The sequence below is a fragment of the Aethalodelphis obliquidens genome, unplaced genomic scaffold (assembly GCF_003676395.1).
Source record: "Aethalodelphis obliquidens isolate GAN/ISIS:26980383/991018 unplaced genomic scaffold, ASM367639v1 scaffold53, whole genome shotgun sequence".
Taxonomy (NCBI): domain Eukaryota; kingdom Metazoa; phylum Chordata; class Mammalia; order Artiodactyla; family Delphinidae; genus Aethalodelphis; species Aethalodelphis obliquidens.
This window is the reverse complement of record NW_020837997.1, coordinates 13,468,421-13,494,749: the sequence shown is the minus strand read 5'-3', so window position 1 is coordinate 13,494,749 and position 26,329 is coordinate 13,468,421. Positions and strand designations below refer to the sequence as shown.

Sequence of the window (26,329 nt, the reverse complement as noted above, 5' to 3'; positions counted from 1 at the left end):
GTCACCTCTGAAACTCGGCTCGCCGCCCCGCTGCGGGGTGCCCCACACTGTACCTATTTGCGTATTAGCATAGCTCCTCCCCCCTACGCGTTCTCCCCTTGCGGGTGGCCAGCAGCGGTGCCACTCAACGCTCCGCCTCCCGGCCCCGCCCACGCCCCACGCCCCACCCCCTCTCCCTGGCGCAGCCTACCCCGCTGCCTGCCCTGCGCCCCGCCCCGAGCCCTGGCTCCCGCCGCCGGCGCCCGCGATTGGGCGCGTTGGGCGCCAATGCCCGCCCCGTGCGAGCCGCCCCCGCCCCCGCGGAGGGGAGCGAGCGCTCGCGGGCCCGTGGTGGGTTCGGCTGCGCTGCGTGAGGGGCTGAGGCGGTCGTGGTGGCGCGAGCGCAGGTAAGGGCGCGTGCGGCCGTGATTTGGGCCAGGGTCTGCCGCCACCGCCTCGAGTGCCGGGGGCAGGGCGCGGCCGGGGCGGATGGGAGGCCCGGGCGGCCGCGGGTGGCGAGTTCTGGAACGGCTGCGGACGGAATCGGGGGTCGGGGTCTGTGAGGAGGGGCCGGGGATCCGGCTTAGGGGTTGGGGTCGGGGTTCCTGAAGGGGTTGCTGGGCTGGGGGTTTGGGGTGGAGTTGGAGGCTGGAGCTGGGGGTCGAGGTTAGCTGGGGAGGGGACTGCGATGGAGTTGGGGGTCCCGGTGGCCGAGGAGGGTGATAGAGGAACTCGGGCTCAGGGTGAGCTGGCGCAGGGCCAGAGAGCTGAGTTGGGGGGAGCCGAGGGAAGAGGGGGCGTCAGGCTCCTTTCAGAAAGCTTCCGAGGGCTATCAGGAGAAATGGAGAGTTAGGAGTCTTTGAGTGATGAGAAAGGAGGGGTGGGGGAGGGAGGTGGGATAGAAGCTGAGAGACAACCCCCCCCCCGGTTTTGCAGGAGGTTGATTATTCCGGAGGAAATGGGGGGATCTCGGTTAGAAGTCAGTTATGAGGATTGTGGAGGGGAATTCCCCCCCACTTCGGCTAATCACCTGGTGTAGAAGGGGGCATGGGGCAGAAACCCCTTGGCAAGGCAGTGAGCTGCGGGAGATGGGCTTTGGACACACTTTGCAAGTTCTGTTTCTGGGAGGCAGGGTGCAAAGGGGAAGCAGAAAGGCTCGTGTTGGTGACCGAATTTTCCAGGAATTTGGGGGCTCAGGAGCCCGGAATCAAAGTGGGAGTTTTGTGGACAATGATATTGAGGGAAGTGGGTGGCGCTTTTATTTTTCCTGGGGAGCGGGGGTTGCTCAGGGCTGGAAGGTGGGCGGTAGAAGACAGGCGTGATGAGCAGCAAAGAGCCTTCCCCATTGCTAGGTGTCAGCGAGGCTAACGCCAAGTTCACAGACTTGTTCAGTCGCGTGCTGTGGTCTTGCACGGGTTGAGAGTGTAGCGGGCTCTGGAAGGTGGGCCCGTGTCCCCATGTCCACTCGGGCTGCTTGCTCGGCTGTGTCGCCTCTGGGGATTTAGTTTACTCCTCTGTAAAGTTGGAATAATAAAATAGGAGCAGGTACCTCACAGGATGGCCGCGAGGGTCAAATGAGGGGATGCGTGTACCTCGCACGCTCCTGGCACATGGCAAGGGTACATGTGCGTTGATAATAATGTTCTAAATTAAGGTTTTTTGGGGGGGAGGAAGGTGGGTGGGTAGAATTACTGGGTTGTCAGGGAGGGGAGAGAAGGAATCACTTGAAGCTTGACACCAGTCCCTCAATCTTGGGGTGCACATAAGAATCCCCTCTGGAGCTTTAAAAAAGAATCTGCAAAAACAATTGTTTCTTCATGTTATTAAAAATGAGGGGAAAACAACAAAAGCCAGGTCTACGTGCACCTGCCTGGATTCTGAAACTTTATCGAGGAACAAGCACATCTACTTAAGAGAAAGCTTCTCGGGTGGTTTTGATTAAGTGTACCCCACAGGAGCCATTCGGATGTGTGCCCTGAAGGGGACCACTGGGCCACGACTATATGAGCTTTACAGCTTGGGTTCTCGTGATGGACCAGGGTCCTTCCCCTTGGCAGTGCTGACAAACATCGCACTGCTGGCATTGGGGCTGGGTCTGTGGGGGGCCGTCCTGGGCACTGGGGGGCGTGGAGTAGCATCCCTGGCCCCATCCACTCAATGCCAGGACTCCTCCCCTGCCAGTGTGACAATGACAGATGTCCCCAGACGTCACCCCCTGCCCCCAGGGAGCAGAATCACCCCTGGTGGAGACACCTTTCGGAAACAAAACTAAGTTATTTTCTCCTTTAAAGGTCACACCTCACCTTTGATCCTTAGGAAGTATGGCCATTCAGATTTGGGTTAGTTTTTATATCATCTCGTGTTCTGGTTTTGAGAGGAAAAAAAAATCACACCGCTTTTAGAGAATTTTAGAAATGCTGACTTCTTTCTAGGTGGGTCTTTTGTGTGGCTTTTGAACACCTATACTGATTTTGAATATAGGATTAATTGATTGGCCGCAGTCACTGGAAGACGCCTACATTTGCGATTTGTTTCCTTGGCTGTAACCTAGTGCAGGAGGCTTCTACAGGAGCTTGAGTTCTTCCAGTGGTTCTTGGTCGCCACCTGCAAATAATTGTGACGGAGGCCATTGTTTTCTGCTCCATGTTTCATAAAGCCTGGGGCCCTATAGTTTGAAGGGAAAGACAACTGAATATGAATTACCCTGACACACAGACAGTTCAGCTTCCTGAACTGAATGGAAGCATTTTTCTGGGTACACCCTGTTGTGTAAAAAGTGCCTTCTTCTCACTTCTCAAAGTGTTATTACAGGTTTTCTCATTTGCATCTGGAAACAAATCGTCGTCTTTAAAATTGGATTTCCTATGGCATTTATGTTGTTTTCCTTTGGCTGTGCCGAGGGGCATGCAGGATCTTAGGTCCCCAGCCAGGGATTGAACCCGTGTCCCCTGCAGTGGAAGCGCAGTCTTAACCACTGGACCGCCAGGGAAGTCCCAGGCATTTGTGTTCTTGAAGCTCCTGTGTAATTTCTTAGGGAAGCGTGGTTGGGCCAGGCTTCCATGACTTTGGAACTTTCTGGAGCTTTCTAGAGAGGACGGTACCCAGGACAGTTGCGTGAATGCTGGGTGTTGACCCAAACTTCAACCCCTTCCATTGCTCCCTGCAGGCTGCTGTGTCTTCACAGCCCAAGGGAGATGGGCCGAGCCACGTCTTTGTTCTGGGAAGGTTTGTCTCCTGCAGGCCCCGTCCTTGACAATGTCAAGGTTTGCCATGTTCAATGCTCATTTCAACACCTCTGGACCTCGCTTTTCACTGCTTCTCTCTTGTGCTGCCCTTGGGCATGGCGTCTCCCTCCCTCTCTTCAGGATCTAGAGAAAAGTGTTCATTCCGTATGTCACCCAGGAGACCTCAGAGACCTGACTGGGTCACTGAAAAGGTGGGTGACTTGTCCCAGGCACTCACATCCCGCCCCCTCCTTGTCCACGCTGTGACGTTGCATCTTGTCCTGCAAGCTGGTGGATAGGGGGGCTTGTGGGCAGCTCTGAGACTCTAACAGAAAGAGTACCAGTTCTCCCTGAGAACCTTGCAAAGGGCAAAAGTCTTACTTTTTTATTTTTTAAATTGAGGTACAATTGCCATTTCATAAAACTCAGCCACTTTAGCACACAGTTCAGTTTTTTCATACGTTTATCGAGTTGTGCAACAATCTCTAGAAACCCGTCTTAGAACCTTCCATCACGTCAGTAAGATCTCCATCCCCATGAGCAATCACTCTGATCCCCCCTCCCCAGTTGACAACCATGAATCCACTCTCTGTGTCTGTGGATCTGCCTGTGCTGGATGTTTCCCATCAGTGGAATCACACACTGTGTGTCCTTCTGTGTCTGGCTTCTCTCTCTGAGCATCGTGTTCTCAGGGTCCATCCACGTGGTAGCAAGTGTCAGGGCTTCTCTCCTTTCGTGGCTGAGTGACGTTCCCGTGTGTGGAGGGACACGTGTTTATCCGTTCACCTGTCGGTGGACATCTCGGCCGCTCCCACATTTTGGCGGTAAAGAATCGTGCTGCTATGTGAATGGTTTTTTTCCTGGGCATTTGACAGCCCACTAAACTGAAGCTCAGAGGTTGGGGGTGGTCATGCGGGCATCAGCACCCCCGGATCTGCCTTTCTCTCTCCCGTCTGTGTTTCTTCCCCCCTTGAGTTAAGTGTTTCCCCGTCTCTCGATCAGAACATCCCAGCTGGCAGATCAGCCTCTGGTCTCTCCTGCTCCGATGGGTTGACCCCCCCCCACCCATGACCAGAATCTTCTCTCTAAAGCTGAGATTGGTTCGTCATTTTCCCGCCACCTTCACCAGCTCATCACCCACTCGACAAAATCGAGATTGCTTCCTTGGGCCTTGGTGGCACCGGGGAGTTGGGCCCACCCCACCTTCGGAGTGACCTTCACTTGGCCTCCAGTTACCACCGCTCCCGGTCCTCCTGGCCTCCTGCCCAGCTCAGGCCCCCCGGCTTTCCTGGATGGTGCAGTGTGCTGTCTCCTTTGTCTGAAATCTTCCTTCCTTCCTTCCTTCCTCTCCCCAACAAAGGCTGGTTGTGTGCCTATTTTAAGCTTCAGACCGGGTGCCAGGCTCCGGGAGCACCACGTGAATGGGACGCTTGTGTGCGTGTGGGGCGCAGCGTAGAGACGGGGCCCCGGGGCCTTTCTGTCCCTGGCCCGGCTCTCTGAGTTGGGGTCCCTGGGGGTGGCGGAGATGGGGGCCCAGGCCTGTGTGTTCCATGAGCTCCCCAGGTACGCGGCGACAGGAAGAAGTCTGTTGGGGGGCGGAGAGGTGGGGATGACACCTGTGCATAGGACGTCAGGGGCAGAGGCCAGAGAGAAGGTTTGCACCGAGAAGTTTGCCAGGGCCAGGGTCTCCCCTGTCCCTGGGCACGCTAGACCCTGGGGCTGGTCATCCTCTATCCGGGGCCCTCCTGGGCACCGTGGCTGTGGAGCAGCTCCCTGGCCTCCACCCTGTCGATGCCGGGATGCAGTGCCGAGGGGGAGAAACTGATTTGTAGAAGTTGCTCCCCTTTTTGGAGTTTCTGAAAATTAACTGTTTGGAGATGATAAAAGACAAAAAGATGACCCATCTTTGCAGTATGTCAATTAGTTTGCTTTCCATGACTGTGGGTGTGCATGGGAGTGTGCATGTGAGTTTCCGCAGCTCTTTGCTAACATGATGAGGTGCCGGGCAAGGGGCCAGGTGAATCTGGGGTGCGAATTAATTTGAAACCTGCCTGCCAGCTCTGCTTTGTGACAGTTACTAATGATCATATCTTTTGTCCTTGGTTGTCAAGACCGTGACCCCTGCCCCTGCCTTCTTAAGAAGCTCCTTAATTTGTTGGACAAAAAAGTCAAGAGAAATCAAAAACAGGAGATGAATCCAGCCAAGTCCGTGCAGCTCCCGTGCTGGAGCAGACAGGCTGTGGCTGGGAGGGTCAGAATAAGGCCCCGGCCCCACCAGCCCTGTCTTTGCCTACTTGTGTGACTTTCCTGGGGCCCCCGTAACAAAGCGCCACAGACCAGGTGGCCTGAAGCAACAGAAATCTGTCTTTTCCCAGTCCTGGAGGCCAGAAGTCTGAAATCAGTGTGGGTCGAGCCGCGCTTCCCCTGGGGGCTCCAGGGCAGGGTCCTTCCTGCCTCTTCTGGCTTCTGGAAGGTGGTAGTTTCCAGCAACTCTTGGTGCTCCGTGGCTTGTAGATGCATCTCTCTGGTCTCAGCCTCGGTCATCACGTGGCCATCACCCTGTGTGTCTGTCAAAGAAAACCCAGGGCTGGACGGTAGTTGGAACAGTAAAAACAGACTTTACCCTGAAACGATTGCAACGGGGAAAAGAAACCTCAGTGTGGAACTAGACTCCACTCTGAATACAGCACGGACAAGCGGGGACGCATAGCCGAGGAGCCGGTGGGGGTCCGTGGATGGAAAATGGCCAAGAGGAAGCATAAGGGAAGATTCTGGTTAAAGGGACCTCTGAAGATTCCGGCTGCAGGTGGCCGGATCAGACATCACCTGGGGGAGGGGCTGAGGAGCCGTAGCAGGTATTGGGAGTTATCAGATGTCGAGGCTGGGGGGGGTCTCAATCAACCAACTTAGCAGGATCCTTGTTAAAACTGGACGATGCAGAGATGAACACGGGAACCCAAATGTCGAGGTCCCATTGAAAAGTTCAAGGTAGCCTGAGTAGAATCGGGTCAAGGAGAGCATCTTTATCAAGGCTCACGCGTGTCCACGTTTCCCTCTTCTGAGGACACCAGTCATTGGCTTAGGGCCACCCTACTTTAGCTCGATGACACCCACAAAGATGCCATTTCCAAATCAGGTCCCATTCCCAGCTACCGGGCCTAGGAAGCGCACGTATCTTTGTGGGGGGACACTGCACCCCACGCCACCTAGAAAGGGGTCACCCTCATGGGGTGGGAGTCAGCTTTTGTGGGGCACTGTGGTCCTAGTTTCTAAATGCGCTTTTCCCCTCTCCCCCCGTTCCCTCTCTCTGAACACCAGAAAAGTCAACGTTGGCACCATCTGACAGAAAATGGAGAACTCGGGGCCTGACTGGGCCCCTGGGAGGAAGCGGGAGTTTTCAAGTTCTCGGGGACAGGAGCGTGGAGGAGGTCACAGGTTACCTCGCAGCCCCGGGGAAGCTCTTGGTTATTTGTCATCTGGAGGACGGGGCAGGAACACCCTCCTTGGCCACTTCCAGGTTGTGCAGATCCAGTGAGGCGCCTCTGGAGGAGCTGGTGGGAATTTTCTGCAAATATGAGGCGTTCTTGTTATTAACGTGATGGGTTTGTTTAAGGCAAGGTTTCTCCTCCTCAGCAGTGTGGACACTGGGCGTCCGTCCGGTCATCCTCTCTGGGGGGCTGTCCTGGGCACTGTGGGGTGTGGAGCAGCCTCCCTGGACCACACCCACTCGATGCCAGGAGCCCCCACTCCTGATAGCCATAGATGCCCGAGACATGGCCCAGTGTCCCCTGAGGGGGCAGAGTCACCGCAGATGGGAACCATTGGGCTGAACTATGTCTAATAAGATTTTACAATTCTATGATTGCACTAAAGTAAAAAGATACTTTTTAAAAATTTTTAATTTTAATTTTATTTATTTATTTTTGGTCGCATTGGGTCTTCGCTGCTGAGCACGGGCTTCAGTAGTTAGCTGCTCCACGGCATGTGGGATCTTCCCGAAGCAGGGCTTGAACCCGTGTCCCCTGCATTGACAGGTGGATTCTTAATCAATGCGCCACCAGGGAAGTCCCCAAAGATACTTTTTTTAATAGACTTTTTTTTGCTTATTTCTTTTTGTTTTCTGTTTTTATTTTTTGGCTGTGCCGCACAGCATGTGGGATCTTCGTTTCCAGATCAGGGATCGAACCAGCACCCCCTGCACTGGAAGTGCGGAGTCATAACCACTGGACTGCCAGGGAAGTCCTTTAATAGACTTTATTTTTTTTTAGAGCAGTTTTAGGTTCACAGCAAAACTGAGCAGAAAGTACAGAGGTTTCCTGTACGCCCCTGCCCCCCATGTGGACACAGCCTCCCCCATCATCACCGTCCCCCACCAGTGAGACTTTCGTTATAATCAAGAAACCTATGTGGACATGTCACTATCACCCAGTGTCTGTAGTTGACCTGAGGGTTCCCGCTTAGTCTTGTATGTTCTACGGGTTGAGACAGATATATACGGACATGTATCCACCTTGACAGTACCATGCGGAATAGTTTCACTGCCCTAAAAATCCTCTGTGCTCTGCCAGTTCATCCTCCCTCCCCATTATTTTGTTTTTATGGGCAAGGAGCTAAGAACAGCTTAGTAACCTTGAGTGCCCGTAGGGACAGGTTTAACTCTGTAGTGTACGGAGTTTTATATGAATTATTTCTCCACGGTCTCCACTCCAAAAAGCCATGCTGTCCAAACAGAAACAGGATTTGAGCCTCAGATGTAATTGTATTTTTAATTTTTTTTTGGCTGCGTTGGGTCTTTGTTGCTCCACGTGGGCTTTCTCTAGTTGGTGGTGAGCGGGGGCTGCTCTTCATTGTGGTGTGTGAGCTTCTCATTGCTGTGGCTTCTCTTGTTGCAGAGCATGGGCTGTAAGCGTGCGGGCTTCAGTAGTTGTAGCACGTGGGCTCAGTAGTTGTGGCTCGCAGGCCCTAGAGCGCATGGGCTTCAGTAGTTGTGGCGCACGGGCTTAGTTGCTCCTCGGCATGTGGGATCTTCCCGGACCAGGGCTCGAACCCGTGTCCCCTCCATTGGCGGGTAGATTCTTAACCACTGCGCCACCAGGGAAGTCCCTATTTTTTAATATTTTAAAATTTTATTTTATTGAAGTATAGTTGATTTACAATGTGTTAATTTCTGCTGTACAGCAAAGTGAAAGTTATACACATATATACATTCTTTTTTTTTTTTTTAATTTTGTTTTCTGTTACGATTTATCCCAGGAGTTTGGATATAGTTCCCTGTGCTCTACAGTAGGACCTTGTTGTTTATCCATTCTAAATGTAACAGTTTGCATCTACTAACCCCAAACTTCCATTCCATCCCTTTCTCTCCCCCGCTCCCCCTTGGCAACCACAAGTCTGTCCTCTATGTCTGTGAATCTGTTTCTGTTTCATGGATAGGTTCATTTGTGCCGTATTTTAGATTCCACGTATAAGTGCTATCATACGGTATTTGTGTTTCTTTTTCTAACTTACTTCACTTAGTATGATAATCTCTAGTATCAATGTTGCTGCAAATGGCATTATTTTGTCCTTTTTTATGGCTGAGTCATATTCCATTGTATCTACATCTGTATCCGTTCATCTGTTGATGGACATTTAGGTTGTTTCCACGTCTTGGCTATTGTGAATAGTGCTGCTATGAACATAGGGGTGCATGTATCTTTTTGAATTAGAGTTTTCTCCAGATATATGCCCATTTGGTGGGTCGTTTTTAGAGCTACTGAAATATCTGCAGGTTGAAAATGGGGATTGAGAATCAGAGCATCTTGGAAAGTCAGTTGTGGAAGGGCCCCGAGATTGACCAGTCCAGGGGGCGGTGTGGCTTATGGGCCAGATCCTCCATCGCCATCTATTTTTGTAAGGCCCCTGAGCTAAGAATGGTTTTTCTGTTTGTTTGTTTGTTGTTTTGGCCCTGCCTCGCGGCTTGCGGGATCTTAGTTCCCCGACCAGGGATTGAACCCAGGCCCTCGGCAGTGAAAGCCCCGAGCTCTAACCGCTGGCCCACCAGGGAATGGGCCACCAGGGAATTCCCAGAATGGTTTTTACATTTTTCTTTTTAATTGGGATATAGTTACTTTACAATGTTGTATTAGTTTCTGCTGTATAACGAAGTGAATCAGCTATATGTATACATATATCCCCTCCCTCTTGGACCTCCTGTCACCCCCCATCCCACCCATCTAGGTCAGCACAGAGCACAGAGCTGAGCTTCCTGTGCTATACAGCAGGTTCCAACTAGCTATCCGTTTTACACAGGGCAGTGCACATACGTCAATCCCAGTCTCCCAGTTCATCTCCCTCCCCCGGCCCCCCGCTGTGTCCACACATCAGTTCTCTATGTCTGCGCCTCTATTCCTGCCCTTCAAACAGGTTCATCTGTACCATTTTTAAATGGTTGAAAAAAATCAAACGAAGCCTGATATGTCATGACGCATGAAAATTACAGAGTTCACGTTTCAGTGTCCAGAAGCAAAGTCTTATTGGCACAGATCCACATGCATCCGTTCACGTGTTGCTCATGGCGGCTTTCCCACCACACACGAGACGCTAAGGCTCTCAAAGCAGAAAATATTGATTCTTTGGCCCCTTCCAGGAAAAGTCTGGCCACCCCTCTAGTCCAGCTTGTGTGATTTACAGATGGCGAGACTGAGGCCCAGCGGTTTCCCGGGTTCATGGCAATGCTGGGACTTGAACTTGGGGTTTCATAGCTTTTATGGTTTCATTTAAACTCTAGTATTGGGAGAGCAAATAATACTTGACTTCTGAGACGTTGCCTCTGATGCTGCCTAGTTAGGAGCTTGGATTCCCATAGCCTTCTGGGTGAGCGGGGGTTAATGATTTGGGAACAACTATATGGAATGGTTATATTTCCCGTAGCATTGTGCCCTACTGAGATGGATCATTGATTTTCTGTAGTGTCATGAGACGTGAGGGACACGCGTCTTAGAAATAACAGGCTCTTAGATTTAAAGAACCGTGGCCTCTGATAGCTCAAAAATAGGTCTCATTATAAGACATCAATTATGTTTATTATAACGTTACTTAAAAATGTACAAACATCAAATTTTGTATATAAATGTCTGTGCTCGTAGCTTTTACATAATGAACAGAAGAAAAGCATGTAAAGTAAATGAAAACAAAATAGTAACACAGTGAAGTAATGGGCATCCAAATGCATATTCAGACGAACGCTTGTAATGTCAGGCGATGGGTGTTTTTTAGAAAGATGTTCCAAGAGCCACAGTTTGCCACGCATAGCGTCCCAGAGCATCCCAGAGCGAGCTTGGAAAAGGCCAGGTTGCGGTGAAAACTAGGCTCCCTTCCCTGGGCTGGGGCTCCTTGCTCAGCACCTGCTGAACTTAGCACTGCCTTTCTCTTTAGGTTGAGAAACTGACAGATTAGTTCTTCCAGGCTGACTTGTAAATATTTGAGGCAGGAGCCAGAAATGGAATTTTTTTCTCCTTCAAATTGCTACTTAATGAAATGCAGAGCTGTTCTTTTTTTTTTTCAGAGTTGTTTTTGACTTGAATGATTGACAGCAGGAGGTGGTGGGAGGAAGCTGGGCTGGTGGGGCTTTGGGGAGGAGCTGGGCGGTTTTTATTGTTTAAAAAAATAGATTGGCTTCGTTCTGTCTCTCTGTCTCTGCCTCTCTCTCTGTCTCTCTTTGTCTCCTTCTGTCTCTGTCTTTCTGTCTCTCTTTCTCTGTCTCTCTTTTTCTGTCTCTCTGTCTCTCCCTCTGTCTCTGTCTCTCTGTCTTTGTCTCTGTCTCTCTCTGTCTCTTTCTATCTCCCTCTCTCTCTGACTGTCTCTTTTTCTCTGTCTCTCTCTCTCTGTCTCTCTTTCTCTCTCTCATCAGACGGTTCCAGGAGCTTCTCAGGGGCTGCGTAAAGAAAACAAAGCATGTCCAGTGATGTTCACAAACCTCACATGTGTGTGCAGTTTGGGGCCATGAAGGACAGGGACCAGGGTTCTGGAACCTCAGGTTCCAGTTTCAGCTCCATTTCTTTCTTTTTTTTTTTTTAAAAAAAAATATTTATTTATTTATTTGTTGTGCCGGGTCTTAGTTGCTGTATGTGGGCTCCTTAGTTGTGGCATGAGAACTGTTAGTTGCGGCATGCATGTGGAATCTAGTTCCCTGGCCAGGGATCGAATCCGGACCCCCTGCATTGGGAGCGCAGAGTCTTAGCCAGTGCGCCACCAGAGAAGTCCCTCAGCTCCATTTCTTATTTCCAAATTGTCAAAGTCCCCCGTCCTCTGGGCCTCCGCTTCCCTCACTGTGAAATGGGGCATAGGATAAGCTGATACTCATGCCCGTCGCTCTGGGTGCCACAGCCAGCACCCCACATGTCGTCTCTAAGAAGGATAGTGGGCTGCATTCTGAGATCTGCTTTTTTAAAAAAATTTTATTGAAGTATAGCTGATTTACAATGTTGTGTTAATTTCTGCTGTATAGCAAAGTGATTCAGTTATACATATATACTCCTTTTCATATTCTTTTCTATTATAGATTATTACAAGATATTGAATATAGTTCCCTGTGCTCTATAGTAGGACCTTGTTGTTTATCCATCCTATATATAATAGTTTCATCTGGCAATCCCAAACTCCCTGTTTCTTTTTAATTAACTTTTTTATTTTGGACTAATTTCAGGTGTCCAGAAAAGTCACAGAGGTAGTACAGAGAGTCCCGTGTACCCCTCACCCAACCTCTACCACCACCAGCATCCTGCTTTCCAGGGGTGCCTTGGCCACCCTAGGAAATCAGCGTGGGTGCATCACCATTGACTCAAGCCCGTACTGAGTTTGCATTCCACTAGCTTCCCCTGATGTCCTTTTCTGCCCCAGGGCCCCATCCAGGATCCCACATGACATTTAGTCGTCATGTCTTCTCAGCCCCTCTGAGCGATGACAGTTTCTCTAACTTTCCTTGTCTTTCATGCCTGGACAGCTGTGAGGAGGACGGGTCAGGAGTTTTGCAAGATGCCCCTCGGTGTGGGTTAGTTTAATGTTTTTCTCGTGATTAGATCGAGGTTACAGATTTGGGGAAGAACCCACAGCTGAGTGCCTTCTCATCCTGTCCCAGGGGTCCCTGACACCCACGTGGCATCACCCAGATGTTAACCTTGAACACCTGCCTCAGGTAGTATTTGCCCCCTCAGGTACGCAGAGGCCCGGATTAGTCTCCTCCCTGCCCCCCGCCCCCCCCCCCCACCGCCACCAGAACTGTTCCCGTCTCCATCCTCTGTGCTGTGAACTTTGCCTTGCATCTTTGCAGTGTGATGTCAGCTTTCTCCTGGTTCGATCATACCCAACAAAGGCTGTGCTCCTGGAAGTGACTTCGGGGAGTTGAAAACTCATTGTCTTGCATATTGTGGCCGCAGACACTGCTGGGTGTTGGGGAGAAGCGTCTTCATCCTACTGTGAGACACATGGGTCCCACCCATCCCAAATCCATGCATTGGTGGGGGGCGGACTTGGACGGTCCCGCTGCTGGTGACTGAAATCCCAGCGGAAGCCAGCCCTTCCTGAGTGTTCTGGCCCAGCTTTGCATAGGTGCCATGTTCTGATCAAAGGAGGGGGAGCTTTGAAACCCCAGGGTAGAGTTTTTTTTTAAAATATGTATTTATTTATTTATTCATTTTGGCTGCGCTGGGTCTTAGTTGTGGCATGTGTATCTTTAGTTGCTGCGTGCGGACTTCTTAGTTGCGGCATGCGGGATGTAGCTCCCCGACCAGGGATCAAACCGGGGTCCCCTGCGTTGGGAGCGTGGAGTCCCACCCCCTGGACCCCCAGGGACACCCCCGAAACCCCGGGGGAGAGTTTTGGCACAGACGGCCCGAGGCTGGGAGGCCTCCCGAGGGCGCTGCTGCCCCTGCCCTCCCGCCTGGGTCCCTGCCTCCGAGCAGCGCCCTGGGTGCTGGCTCACACATTGGAGGAGCATCTGGCCAAAGCAGAGGGTTGCTGGAAAGCAGCCTGCTTTGTGGGGAGGTGTTTGGTGTGTCCTTTAAAAGTGAAACTGGGCACCCCTGGGAGATGTCTGGGAGAAAGCGGGCAGGAGTTGCCCCTGCTCTGGGACCTGGGATGGTGAATGGGACCCTTTGTTGCTCCGAAGCCTTTTTTTCAGTGGCCTCTTTACTCAGCCATCAACGTCGGATGGTGCCAGGGGCAGGTGTAGGGACCATCCCATGCATGTTTCCCGCCGCCCCAGGGGAGGGCCCTGCCAGTCATGGTAGTTTCTGGGAATCAATAAATCAGTTTATCACATGCCAGACACCATCCCCCTTCCTTCTCCCCTAGCCCCGCCCCCGCCCATCTCTGCTCAGCACAGTGTGAGCACCCTAACTCACCTCCCTGCATCCACTTCCGCCCACTCTGATTTGTTTTGTTTTTTCATCATGGTGAGTTACACGTCGCTTTAAATTCACCACTTTAACCGTTTCTAGTGTACAGCTCAGCAGCATTAAGTACATTCACGCTGTTGTGCGACCACTGCCCCCCTCCCGCCCCCGCATCCATCCTGCACCTTTTCATCTTGTGAATTTGCAGCTGTCCCCATTAAACACTCCCCTGTCACCCTCCCCAGCCCCTGACAACCAGGAGCCCACTCTGACTCTGTGGATCTGCCTGTCCTGGACGTTTCCCATCAGTGGAGGCACACCCTGTGTGTCCTTCTGCGTCTGGCTTCTCTCACTGAGCATCGTGTTCTCAGGGTCCGTCCACATTCATATTTTACAGCAGAATAGTATTCCTTTGTACGCATCTGTCACGTTGTTTTGAGGCATTCATCTGTCGATGGGCGTTGAGGTGTTTCCACTTCTCGATTGCTGTGACTCGGGCTGCAGTGAACGTTTGTCCGGCTGTTTTCAGTCCTCTCGGGTGGATAACCAGGAGTGGCATCGCGGGGCCCATCATCTGTTTTTTTTTTTTTTTTTTTTTTTGCGGTACGCGGGCCTCTCACTGTTGTGGTCTCTCCCGTTGCGGAGCACAGGCTCCGGACGCGCAGGCTCAGCGGCCATGGTTCACGGGCCCAGCCGCTCCACAGCATGTGGGATCCTCCCGGACCGGGGCACGAACCCGCGTCCCCTGCATCGGCAGGCGGACTCTCAACCACCGCGCCACCAGGGAAGCCCCCATCATCTGTTTTTAAACCTCTAGATTGTTTGTGCTTCTCTGCCTGGTGGGATTTTCATCCATTTGCTGCTTCTCTCACAACTCAGCCCTGGGGGACTCTGGCAGGATTTGAGTTCTTCTGGCTGATTCCATTCACCGGCTCCCCGCCTTCATTCTTGTTTCTGTACAGCCGGCCTGGGGCAGCTTTCTCTGCACTGTGGATTTGTCTCCCTCCTGCCTCTGGGGTCCCACTCCTGCTTCCTTCCCCTGGCCTGGAATGCCCTCTGCTCTCTGTTCTGACAAACGCCACCTCCTTGCTGCCAGCCTGACCCTCCTATGGCCCCCTGTTCCCCGTGCCTGACTTCAACTTACTCCTGTGTCCAGTGATGCCACCCTAAACCCACCGGACTCCCAGCCACCTCTGCTCAGCAGTCGCCGGGGGACCTCACCCAGTTTTCTTTAGCCTGAGCTTCAGTGTTTGGTTGGTTGGTTGGTTTTCTCTATAAAGGAGGCTCCTGCCTCAAGGGCGGTCAAGCAGACCACACAGAATGTTATGTCTAGTAGCCAGCAAGGATTAAATGTGCAGAAAAAAATGGGTGTTTTATTCAGACAAAAGCATGGAAGAGTGAAAAAAGCAGAAGAAGCTGTGATAGAGTGATGGCCCCAAGGACGTCCCGGTTCTGGTCCTGGGGCCTGTGGACATGTCACCTCACAGGGCAGAGGGGACTTTGCGGGTGGGATTAAGTTAAGGCCCCTGAGACGGGGAGGACCCTGGATTCCCGGTGGGCCCAGCGTCATCCCAGGGTCCTTATAAGAGGGAGGCGGGAGGGTCAGACGCAGAGAGAGACGGGAGATGCTGCGCTGCTGGCTGTGAGGATGCAGGAGGGGCCGCGAGCCAGGGATGCGGCGCCTCTGGAAGCTGGAAAAGGCGGGAACCGATGCTCCCCTGGAGGCTCCGGCAGGACCAGCCCTGCCCACACCTGGATTTAGCCCCGTGAGGCCCAAGTCACACTCCTGACCCCCAGAACCATGAGAGAATCAATGTGTGTGTGTGTGGTTATTTTTTTAACATCTTTATTGGAGTATAATTGCCTTACATTGTTGTGTTAGTTGCTGCTGTATAACAAAGTGAATCAGCTATATGTATACGTATAACCCCATATCCCCTCCCTCTTGCGTCTCCCTCCCACCCTCCTTATCCCACCCCTCTAGTTGGTCACAAAGCATGAGTGGGTCTCCCTGTGCTATGCAGCTGCTTCCCACTAGCTATCTATTTTACATTTGGTAGTGTATATATGTCCATGCCACTCTCTCACTTCGTCCCAGCTTACCCTTCCCCCTTCCCGTGTCCTCAAGTCCATTCTCTACGTCTGCATCTTTATTGCTGACCTGCTCCTAGGTTCTCCAGAACCTTTTTTTTTTTTTAGATTCCATATACATGTGTTAGAATTACGGCATTTCTCTTTCTGACTTACTTCACTCTGTATGACAGTCTCTAGGTCCCTCACCTCACTACAAATAACTCAATTTCGTTTCTTTTTATGGCTGAGTAATATTCCATCGTATATATGTGCCACATCTTCTTTATCCATTCATCTGCTGACGGACACTTAGGTTGCTTCCACGTCCTCGCTATTGTAAATAGAGCTGCAATGAACATTGTGGTACATGACTCTTTTGGAATTATGGTTTTCTCAGGGTATACGCCCAGTAGTGGGATTGCTGGGTCATATGGTAGTTCTATTTTTAGTTTCTTAAGGAACCTCCATACTGTTCTCCATAGTGGCTGTATCAATTTACATTCCCACCAACAGTGCAAGAGGGTTCCCTTTTCTCCACACCCTCTCCAGCATTTATTGTTTGTAGATTTTTTGATGATGGCCATTCTGACTGGTGTGAGGTGATACCTCATTGTAGTTTTGATTTGCATTTCTCTAATGAATAGTGATGTTGAGCATTCTTTCATGTGTTTGTTGGCAATCTGTATATCTTCTTTGGAGAAATGTCTATATAGGTCTTCTGCCCATTTTTGGATTGGGTTGTTTGTTTTTTTGATATTGAGCTGCATGAGCTGCTTGTATATTTTGGAGATTAATCCTTTGTCAGTTGCTTCATTTGCAAATATTTTCTCCCATTCTGAGGGTTGTCTTTTCGTCTTGTTTATGATTTCCTTTGCTATGCAAAAGCTTTTAAGTTTCATTAGGTCCCATTTGTTTATTTTTGTTTATATTTCCATTTCTTTAGGAGGTGGGTGAAAAAGGATCTTACTGTGATTTATGTCATAGAGTGTTCTGCCTGTGTTTTACTCTTAAGAGTTTTATAGTGTCTGGCCCTACATTTAGGTCTTTAATCCATTTTGAGTTTATTTTTGTGTATGGTATTAGGGAGTGTTCTGATTTCATTCTTTTACGTGTAGCTGTCCAGTTTGCCCAGCACCACTTATTGAAGAGGCTGTCTTTTCTCCATTGTATATTCTTGCCTCCTTTATCGAAGATAAGGTGACCATATGTGCGTGGGTTTATCTCTGGGCTTTCTATCCTGTTCCATTGATCTGTACTTCTGTTTTTGTGTCAGTACCATACTGTCTTGATTACTGTAGCTTTGTAGTATAGTCTGAAGTCAGGGCACCTGATCCTCCAGCTCCGTTTTTCTTTCTCAAGATTGCTTTGGCTATTTGGGGTCTTTCGTGTTTCCATAAAAATTGTGAAATTTTTGGTTCTAGTTCTGTGAAAAATGCCATTGGTAGTTTGATAGGGATTGCATTGAATCTGTAGATTGCTTTAGGTACTATAGTCATTTTCACAATGTTGATTCTTGCAATCCAAGAACGTGGTATATGTCTCTATCTGTATCATCTTTAATTTCTTTCATCAGTGTCTTATAGTTTTCTGCATACAGGTCTTTTGTCTCCTTAGGTAGGTTTATTCCTAGGTATTTTATTCTTTTTGTTGCAGTGGTAGATGGGAGTGTTTCCTTAATTTCTCTTTCAGATTTTTCATCATTAGTGTATAGGAATGCCAGAGATTTCTGTGCATTAATTTTGTATCCTGCTACTCTACCAAATTCATTGATTAGTTCTAGTAGTTTTCTGGTAGCATCTTTAGGATTCTCTAGGTATAGTGTCATGTCATCTGCAAACAGTGACAGTTTTACTTCTTCTTTACTGATTTGGATTCCTTTTATTTCTTTTTCTTCTCTGATTGCTGTGGTTAAAACTTCCAAAATTATGTTGAATAATAATGGTGAGAGTGGGCAACCTTGTCTTATTCCTGATCTTAGTGGAAATGGTTTCAGTTTTTCACCATTGAGAACGATGCTGTGGATTTGTCATATATGACCTTTATTATGTTGAGGTAAGTTCCCTCTATGCCTACTTTCTGGAAGGTTTTTATCATAAATGGGTGTTGAATTTTGTCAAAAGCTTTTTCTGCATCTATTGAGATGATCATATGGTTTTTATCCTTAAATTTGTTAATGTGGTGTCTCACAGTGATTGACTTGCGTATACTGAAGAATCCTTGCATTCCTGGCATAAACCCCAGTTGATCATGGTGTATGGTCCTTTTAATGTGCTGCTGGATTCTGTTTGCTAGTATTTTGTTGAGGATTTTTGCATCTATGTTCATCAGTGATATTGGCCCGTAGTTTTCTTTTTTTGTAACATCTTTGTCTGGTTTTGGTATCAGGGTGATGGTGGCTTCGTAGAATGTGTTTGGGAGTGTTCCTCCCTCTGCTATATTTTGGAAGAGTTTGAGAAGGATAGGTGTTAGCTCTTCTCTAACTGTTTGATAGAATTCGCCTGTGAAGCCATCTGGTCCTGGGCTTTTGTTTGTTGGAAGATTTTTAATCACAGTTTCAATTTCACTGCTTGTGATTGGTCTGTTTATATTTTCTATTTCTTCCTGCTTCAGTCTCAGAACGTTGTGCTTTTCTAAGAATTTGTCCATTTCTTCCAGGTTGTCCATTTTATTGGCGTATAGTTGCTTGTAGTAATCTCTCATGATCCTTTGTATTTCTGCAGTGTCAGTTGTTACTTCTCCTTTTTCATTTCTAATTCTGTTGATTTGAGTCTTCTCCCTTTTTTTCTTGGTGAGTCTGGCTAATGGTTTATCAATTTTGTTTATCTTCTCAAAGAACCACCTTTTAGTTTTATTGATCTTTGCTATCGTTTCCTTCATTTCTTTTTCATTTATTTCTGATCTGATCTTTATGATTTCTTTCCTTCTGCTGACTTTGGGGTTTTTTTGTTCCTCTTTCTCTAATTGCTTTAGGTGTAAGGTTAGGTTTATTTGAGATTTTTCTTGTTTCTTGAGGTAGGATTGTATTGCTATAAACCTCCCTCTTAGAACTGCTTTTTGCTGCATCCCATAGGTTTTGGGCCGTCGTGTTTTCATTGTCATTTGTTTCTAGGTATTTGTTGATTTCCTCTTTGATTTCTTCAGTGATCTCTTGGTTATTTAGTAGCGTATTGTTTAGCCTCCATGTATTTGTATTCTTTAGTTTTTTTTTCCTGTGATTGATTTCTAATCTCATAGCGTTGTGGTAGGAAAAGATACTTGATACGATTTCAATTTTCTTAAATTTACCAAGACTTGATTTGTGACCCAAGATATGTTCTATCCTGGAGAATGTTCTATGAGCACTTGAGAAGAAAGTGTATTCTGTTGTTTTTGGATGGAATGTCCTATAAATATCAATTAAGTCCATCTTGTTTAATGTATCATTTAAAGCTTGTGTTTCCTTATTTTCATTTTGGTTGACCTTTCCATTGGTGAAAGTGGGGTGTTAAAGTCCCCTACTATTATTGTGTTACTGTTGATTTCCCCTTTTATGGCTGTTAGCATTTGCCTTATGTATTGGGGTGCTCCTATGTTGGGTGCATAAATATTTACGATTGTTATATCTTTTCTTGGATTGATCTCTTGATCATTATGTATGTCCTTTGTCTCTTGTAATAGTCTTTATTTTACAGTCTATTTTGTCTGATATGAGAATTGCTACTCCAGCTTTCTTTTGATTTCTGTTTGCATGGAATGTCTTTTTCCATCCCCTCACTTTCAGTCTGTATGTGTCCCTAGATCTGAAGTGGGTCTCTTGTAGACAGCATATATACGGGTCTTGTTTTTATATCCATTCAGCCAGTCTGTGTCTTTTGGTTGGAGCATTTCATCCATTTACATTTAAGGTAATTATTGATATGTATGTTCCTATTACCATTTTCTTAATTGTTTTAGGTTTGTTATTGTAGGTCTTTTTTTCCTTCTCTTGTGTTTCCTGCCTAGAGAAGTTCCTTTAGCATTTGTTGTAAAGCTGGTTTGGTGGTGCTGAATCCTCTTAGCTTTTGCTTGTCTGTAAAGGTTTTAATTTCTCTGTTGAATCTGAATGAGATCCTTGCTGGGTAGAGTAATCTTGGTTGTAGGTTTTTGCCTTTCATCACTTTAATTATGTCTTGCCACTCCCTTCTGGCTTGCAGAGTTTCTGCAATCCCCTTATGGGGATTCCCTTCTATGTTATTTGTTGCTTTTCCCTTGCTTTTAGTATGTTTTCTTTGTATTTAATCTTTGACAGTTTGATTAACATGTGTCTTGGCGTGTTTCTCCTTGGATTTATCCTGTATGGGACTCTCTGTGCTTCCTGGACTTGATTGACTATTTCCTTTCCCATATTAGGGAAGTTTTCAACTATAATCCCTTCAAATATTTTCTCAGTCCCTTTCTTTTTCTCTTCTTCCTCTGGGACCCCTATAATTTGAACGTTGGTGCGTTAATGTTGTCCCAGAGGTCTGTGAGACTGTCCTCAATTCTTTTCATTCTTTTTCTTTATTCTGCTCTGCTGTAGTTATTTCCATTATTTTATCTTCCAGGTCACGTATCCGTTCTTCTGCCTCAATTATTCTGTTATTGATTCCTTCTAGAGAATTTTAAATTTCATTTATTGTGTTGTTCATCATTGTTTGTTTGCTCTTTAGTTCTTCTAGGTCCTTGTTAAACGTTTCTTGTATCTTCTCCATTCTATTTCCAAGATTTTGGATCATCTTTACTATCATTACTCTGAATTCTTTTTCAGGTAGACTGCCTAATTCCTCTTCATTTGTTTGGTCTAGTGAGTTTTTACCTTGCTCCTTCATCTGATGCATATTTCTCTGTCTTCTCATTTTGCTTAACTTACTGTGTTTGGGGTCTCCTTTTCGCAGGCTGCAGGTTCGTAGTTCCCGTTGTTTTTGGTGTCTGCCCCCAGTGGGTAAGGTTGGTTCAGTGGGTTGTGTAGGCTTCCTGGTGGAGGGGACTGGTGCCTGTGTTCTGGTGGATGAGGCTGGATCTTGTCTTTCTGGTGGGCAGGACCGCGTCTGGTGGTGTGTTTTGGGCTGTCTGTGAACTTAGTATGATTTTAGGCACCCTGTCTGCTAATGGGTGGGGTTGTGTTCCTGTCTTGCTAGTTGTTTGGCATGGGGCATCCAGCACTAGAGCTTGCTGGTCGTTGAGTGGAGCTGGGTCTCAGCGTTGAGACGGAGATCTCTGGGAGAGCTCTCACCGATTGATATTACATGGGGGCCAGGAGGTCTCTTGTGGTCCAATGTCCTGAACTTGGCTCTCCCACCTCGGAGGCTTAGGCCTGACACCCAACCAGAGCACCAAGACCCTGTCAGCCACATGTCTCAACTTGGTACGAGGGATGCTTGCCAGTGAATTAAGGTGCGAAAAAGACACAGGGCATAAATATCAAAGGTGTTGCATGTGGTGCCATCACTCTGGTTCCACGGAGTCCAATGTGTGTGGTTTTAAACCCTGAATTTGTGGCAGTTTGTTACAGCAACTGCAGGAAACTAATGTGGTTTAGGGAACTACAGCACGGATGAAGCTCTGTGTCCTCACAGCTTCTGGTCCGTGAGCTTCTGGTCTGTTTCTGGTCCATGACGCGGATCACAGTTCCTCCCTGTCATGGGCTGCACTGCACCCTAAAGGGAGTGTGGAATTTCCAACCACACACTTTCCACCGTGTCTGTGGCTGAGCCCGTAATGCAGGATTCTCTCCTGGCGCCTCTTGGAGACGTGTTTCCCGTTATAGTTAACGTCAGCTGCATGTCTTTAGAGGGGTTTTTATTCACTCAACCCAGGTTGAATCTTTCAGAATGTGCTAGAATGTGTGTTCTGGGGCTAATGTGCTGCCTTCCTGCCCACAGAGCTGCAGTTGCATCTCTTTCCCCCTCCCTCTGCCCCAGGTCAAGTTTCCAGTGATGTACTGGTCACTGTTGTCTTGCATTTAACTTTGTGCATGGTGGTTCTCACCCAGGGCTGCGTTGGTCCCACGAGCAACTTCCTGCGGTGCCCCTCTGAGGGTCTGTCTTCAGATATGGAAACTGAAGCTCAGAACAGGGGAGCCAACACCCCAATGTTCATAGCGGCACTATTTACAATAGCCAAGATGTGGAAGCAATGTAAATGTCCATCGACAGAGGAATGGATAAAGAAGGTGTGGCGCATATATACAATGGAATATTCCTCAGCCATAAAAAATGAAATAATGCCATTTGCAGCAACATGAATGAACCTAGAGATTATCATACTAAGTGAAGTAAGTCAGACAAAGACATATTATGTGATATCACTTATATGTGGAATCTAAAAAATAGTACAAGTGAATTTATTTACAAAACAGAAACAGACTCACAGACTTAGAAAAAAAAACTTCTGGTTACCAAAGGGGAAAGGAGTGGGGTGGGATAAATTAGGAGTGTGGGGTTAACAGATACACACTATTATATATAAAACAGGTAAACAACAAGGATTTACCGTATTGCAGAGGGAACTTATATTCAATATCTTATAATAAACTATAATGGAAAAGAATAAAAATAAGAATACAGATATATTCACATCGTGTATAACTGAATCACTGCTGTATACCTGAAACTAACACAATATTGTAAATCAACTATACTTAAATTAGCAAAAAAAAAAAAAGAACTGGGGAGCCGAGTCAGGCGGGACCCCAACCCCAGGCTGTACCACCCTGTAGCTCTTTGGTGAGACAAAGCCAATCATGCTACCTACGTTTTGCACAGGATTTTTTGTCTTGTTGAGGGAACCAGCCACGCTTCCTTCTGGCTGTGGAATTGGGTGTGTGAAGCTGGCATTGGTGTACCTATCTCCTAGCATTGAAAACTGTGGTCGCATGTGAAAAGATGCTCCAGGTCAGTAGCCCTCGGGGAAATGGAAATGAAAACCACAGTGAAACACCCCTTCACATCCATCAGGATGGCTAGAATCAAAAGACAGACAATAACAAGTGTTGGTGAGGATGTGGAGAGGGTAGAACCTTGTGCCCTGCTGGCGGGAATAGAAAATGGGGCAGCTGACCGGAAAACAGTCTGGCAGCTCCTCAAAAGGTCAAACCTAGAGTTTCCATATGACCCAGCAATTGTACTCCTGGGTGTCTGCTTAAGAGAGATGACAATATATGTCCACACAAAAACCTGAACGTTAATGTTCACACAGCGTGATTCACAGTGGCCAAAAATGTGAAAGCCACCCAAATGTCATTTCATCAACAAACAAGCAGATATATGAAACTGTGGTCCATCTGCACACGGGAGCATCACTCAGCTGTGAAAAGGGGTGAAGCTCTGACACTCCCTACCATGTGGATGGACCCTGAGAACACGATGCTCAGTGAGAGAAGCCAGACACAGAAGGACACACAGGGTGTGATTCCATGGATGGGAAACGTCCGGAACAGGCAGATCCACAGACACAGAGAGTGGGTTCGTGGTTGTCAGGGGCCGGGGAGGGGGAGGGGGGTGACTCCTGATGGGGACGGGGCTTCTCTTTGGGGTGATGGAAAGTTCTGGAACTAGACGGTGGTGATGATTTCACAGCTCTGTGACTGTATTAAGTGCAATTGAATTGTACACTTTAAAATGGTTAAAATTGTAAATTTTATATTATGTTTATGTTACCAAAAAAGCCCCCCACCTATTGGTCTAAGTGGTGACATTTCAGGGCGTGAGCCCACTGGCAGTCCTTGACGGGCTGTGGGGGACTCCCGTTTCCGGCTGAGGTCAAGCCCGTGGAGCCATGATCTTTGACACGTTCTCGTTTTAAGCCCCGTCCTTGAGGGTCTGGCACAGGGGCGTGAATTCCTCTGCGTCTGGGGCTGCTGAGCAGTCACACCTTGGACGTAGGTCCTGCCAACCCTGGGCCCTAACTGACCATGCATGGGACTTAGAAGGACGGCAGATGCTCCGGGGTCCCTGGGAGAAAGCAGTGAGTGAGACAAGGCTGTGGGATTGTTGAAAGTCCTGCCCTCCTTTCAGGAAGGGGGACTCTGAGAGGGGGTAAGGTGTGGGGGAGGTGAGAGGTCAAGAATTATGGAACTTTCTGGAACCTTCTGGAACCTGGTGGAATGCAGGTGGCCTTGTGGCATAGTGAGACTTTGGGGTTGGAGTGATTGCTTAACCACTGGATGACTTTCTCCCTGCATGATTTTGGGCCAGAGGATGAGAGATTTTTGGATGGGGCAAGAGGGCCTTAGGGTGTCACAAGGATGGACTTGTCCTTTGAGCCAAAGGGACATTTGCACTGACATCTGTGGAAGGTTGGCAACGCACAGGCCACGCTCGGTCACTGCTAGGGCAGCGTCCAGTTACCCGGGAGCGGCTGGCGGGCCGGGGGAATATCTGCGCCGTAGACATCTGCGTTATTGTCTCGCAGGTGCAATCCCCGCCGTCTGCATTCCTCGCCCTCCATGCCGGATGTTCTCCAGGCTCGTTGCCTCTAAAGCAGGGTCCCCCCCTCGGCCCTGCTGACAGTGGGGCTGGGTCATCCTCTGGGGGGCCGTCCTGGGCACTGTGGGGTGTGGAGCAGCATCTCTGGCCCCGCCCACTCAATGCCAGGAGCACCCCCATCCAAGTCCTAATGACCACGGATGTCCCCGGACGTTGTCCAGTGTCCCTGGGGTGGGGTGGGGGAAGAACTGGTATGTAATGGGATCAAAGCCAAAGATAACGTGTTTGGAATTGTCGGCCGCTCTGTGATGCCTGTTGACATCAGAGCGAAGCTTGAAGCCCCACACTGACTCAGCACTGCCTGGAATGTTCTGTCTCCAGATGATGTTCCCAAACCGTCTTCCCTAGAAAAATTCTTGGTAGCACGTATGGAAATGTAATTAAGCGGCCGTTTTTCCTCTGCGGGGATGACACAGATTTGGGTCTGTAATAAAGATGAATGAGTCCCTCTAGCCCTGAGGGCCAGGCTGGGTAGGCTTCCTCAGCCTCCCCACAGCCGCTGCGGTGGAGCCGGGTTGTCCTCTGTGGGCCCGTCCTGGGCTCTGTGGGTGTGGAGCAGCATCCCCGGCCCCCACTTACTCGATGCCAGGAGCACCCCAGTTGTGATGACCATAGATGTCCCCAGACATGGCCCAGTGTCCGCTGGGGGCAAAATTGTTTCTCTTCTTCATTGAGAACCTCTATGCAATATATGTGAATGTAAGTTTTTCTTGGTATCCTACAGGATCTTGGGGAGCTGTTTCCCAGCTGTTCTCTGTGGGGCGAAGCCCACATATGAACCAATTTAGGTCATGGCTGTCCTTCAGAGCTGTCCTCAGGAGAGGGGCCACGCAAGCTGAGATTTGCAGTCTCTCACCAGCCTGGTTTGGTAAATAATGTTCCCTGCCTTTTTACCTCCGAGCGAGCGACCTCCTTCTCTCCTTGCTGGCCAGCATTTCCTGGTCTTTGCAGTCATGGGTTTTCAATGGATAACACTGAACTTGGCCATGGCATTCTCCCTTCCACTATTCCCTGAGCCTGGATGTCTCATAAAAGCCAGACTCCTGTTTCCTGTGATGGTCCGGGGGTTTGATGAGGCCCCCTCTGTGGCGGAGACACCCTTTAGTTCCACTGTGCACCTGTCTCCAAGAATGTGATCTGTTTCAATTCATTTATGAATATGACCAACTGTCAGGGTGGTTGGCACAGTCAGGACATATTTGAAGAATATAAAGCAGTTTGCAACCCCATAGAATGTTCCATGTGTTAAAACATTGGCAGCCCCAAGTGTGTAAAAATCTGGACTTTTATCTATTCTGGTCTCAGCCAGAGGGGGAGGCGTTCTGGCAGTTCTGTTTTAAGAAAAGTAGTACGATATATATACATATATATAACATAAAGCATTGTTTTCTGAATCAGTTTTTATTTTTGGTGACACACAGCAGCACAGCTTTCAAACCTGGTAATGCAGAAAACCTGCCTGATGTAGTATTTGCTATTGAGTGTGAAAATCTGGTTATGATCATCAGCTAAGGATAATTCAGCACCCCCAGATTTCACATCGAAGCAGGTTGTCCTCTCCATCTTCAAACAGTCACCTTGGGCGACCTTGTCCTTGGAACGTTGCATAGATGTGATTGCCTTCAAGAGCAGGCTGCACTGCTTTTGTATATTTCAAATATGCAAATTTGTATGTTTCAAATGCATTTCAGAGTCTCATCTTCAGAGAGTAGATTTGAATTTGGAAACAGTCCATGTTAGCCTGCTAATGCTGCATAACAAGTCACCACACACTTAGCGGCTTGAAACAGCACACGTTTATTGTCTCACAGTTTCCGTTTCCGTGGGTCAGGAATCCAGGTGCAGCTTAGCTGGGTCTTCTGCTCAGGGTCTCTCAGGCTGCAGTCGGATTGTCGGCCTGGGCTGCCGTCTTATCTCAACTGGAGAAGGATTGCTTCCAAGCTCACTCCTGTGGCTGTTGGCATGGCTTAGTTTCTTGTTGGCTGTTGGCTGGAGGCTGTTCTCGGTTTTTTGGCTGTTGGCCAGTGGGCCTCCCCAGCATGGAAACCTGTTCATCACAGCAGCAAAGGAGAGAGTCTGCTAGCAGGGTGGAAGTTACATTCTCACACACAATAGTCATGGAAATGACATCCCCAGCCAATGCCGTATTCTAGCGGTTAGAAGCAAGTCACAGGCCCCGCTCACACTGAGCGGGGGG

The 26,329-nt window shown here is 48.5% G+C and overlaps 1 protein-coding gene across 1 annotated transcript in view; it reads left to right on the top strand.

Moving 5' to 3' along the window:
- Positions 1-270: 270 nt before the first annotated feature.
- The window catches only part of GNG7 (G protein subunit gamma 7), a 154,524-nt gene continuing 128,465 nt past the window's right edge, over positions 271-26,329 (top strand). The window contains exon 1 of the mRNA XM_027086008.1: positions 271-386. The gene's annotated coding sequence lies outside the window, so the exon portion shown is untranslated. The remainder of the gene's footprint in view (positions 387-26,329) is intronic.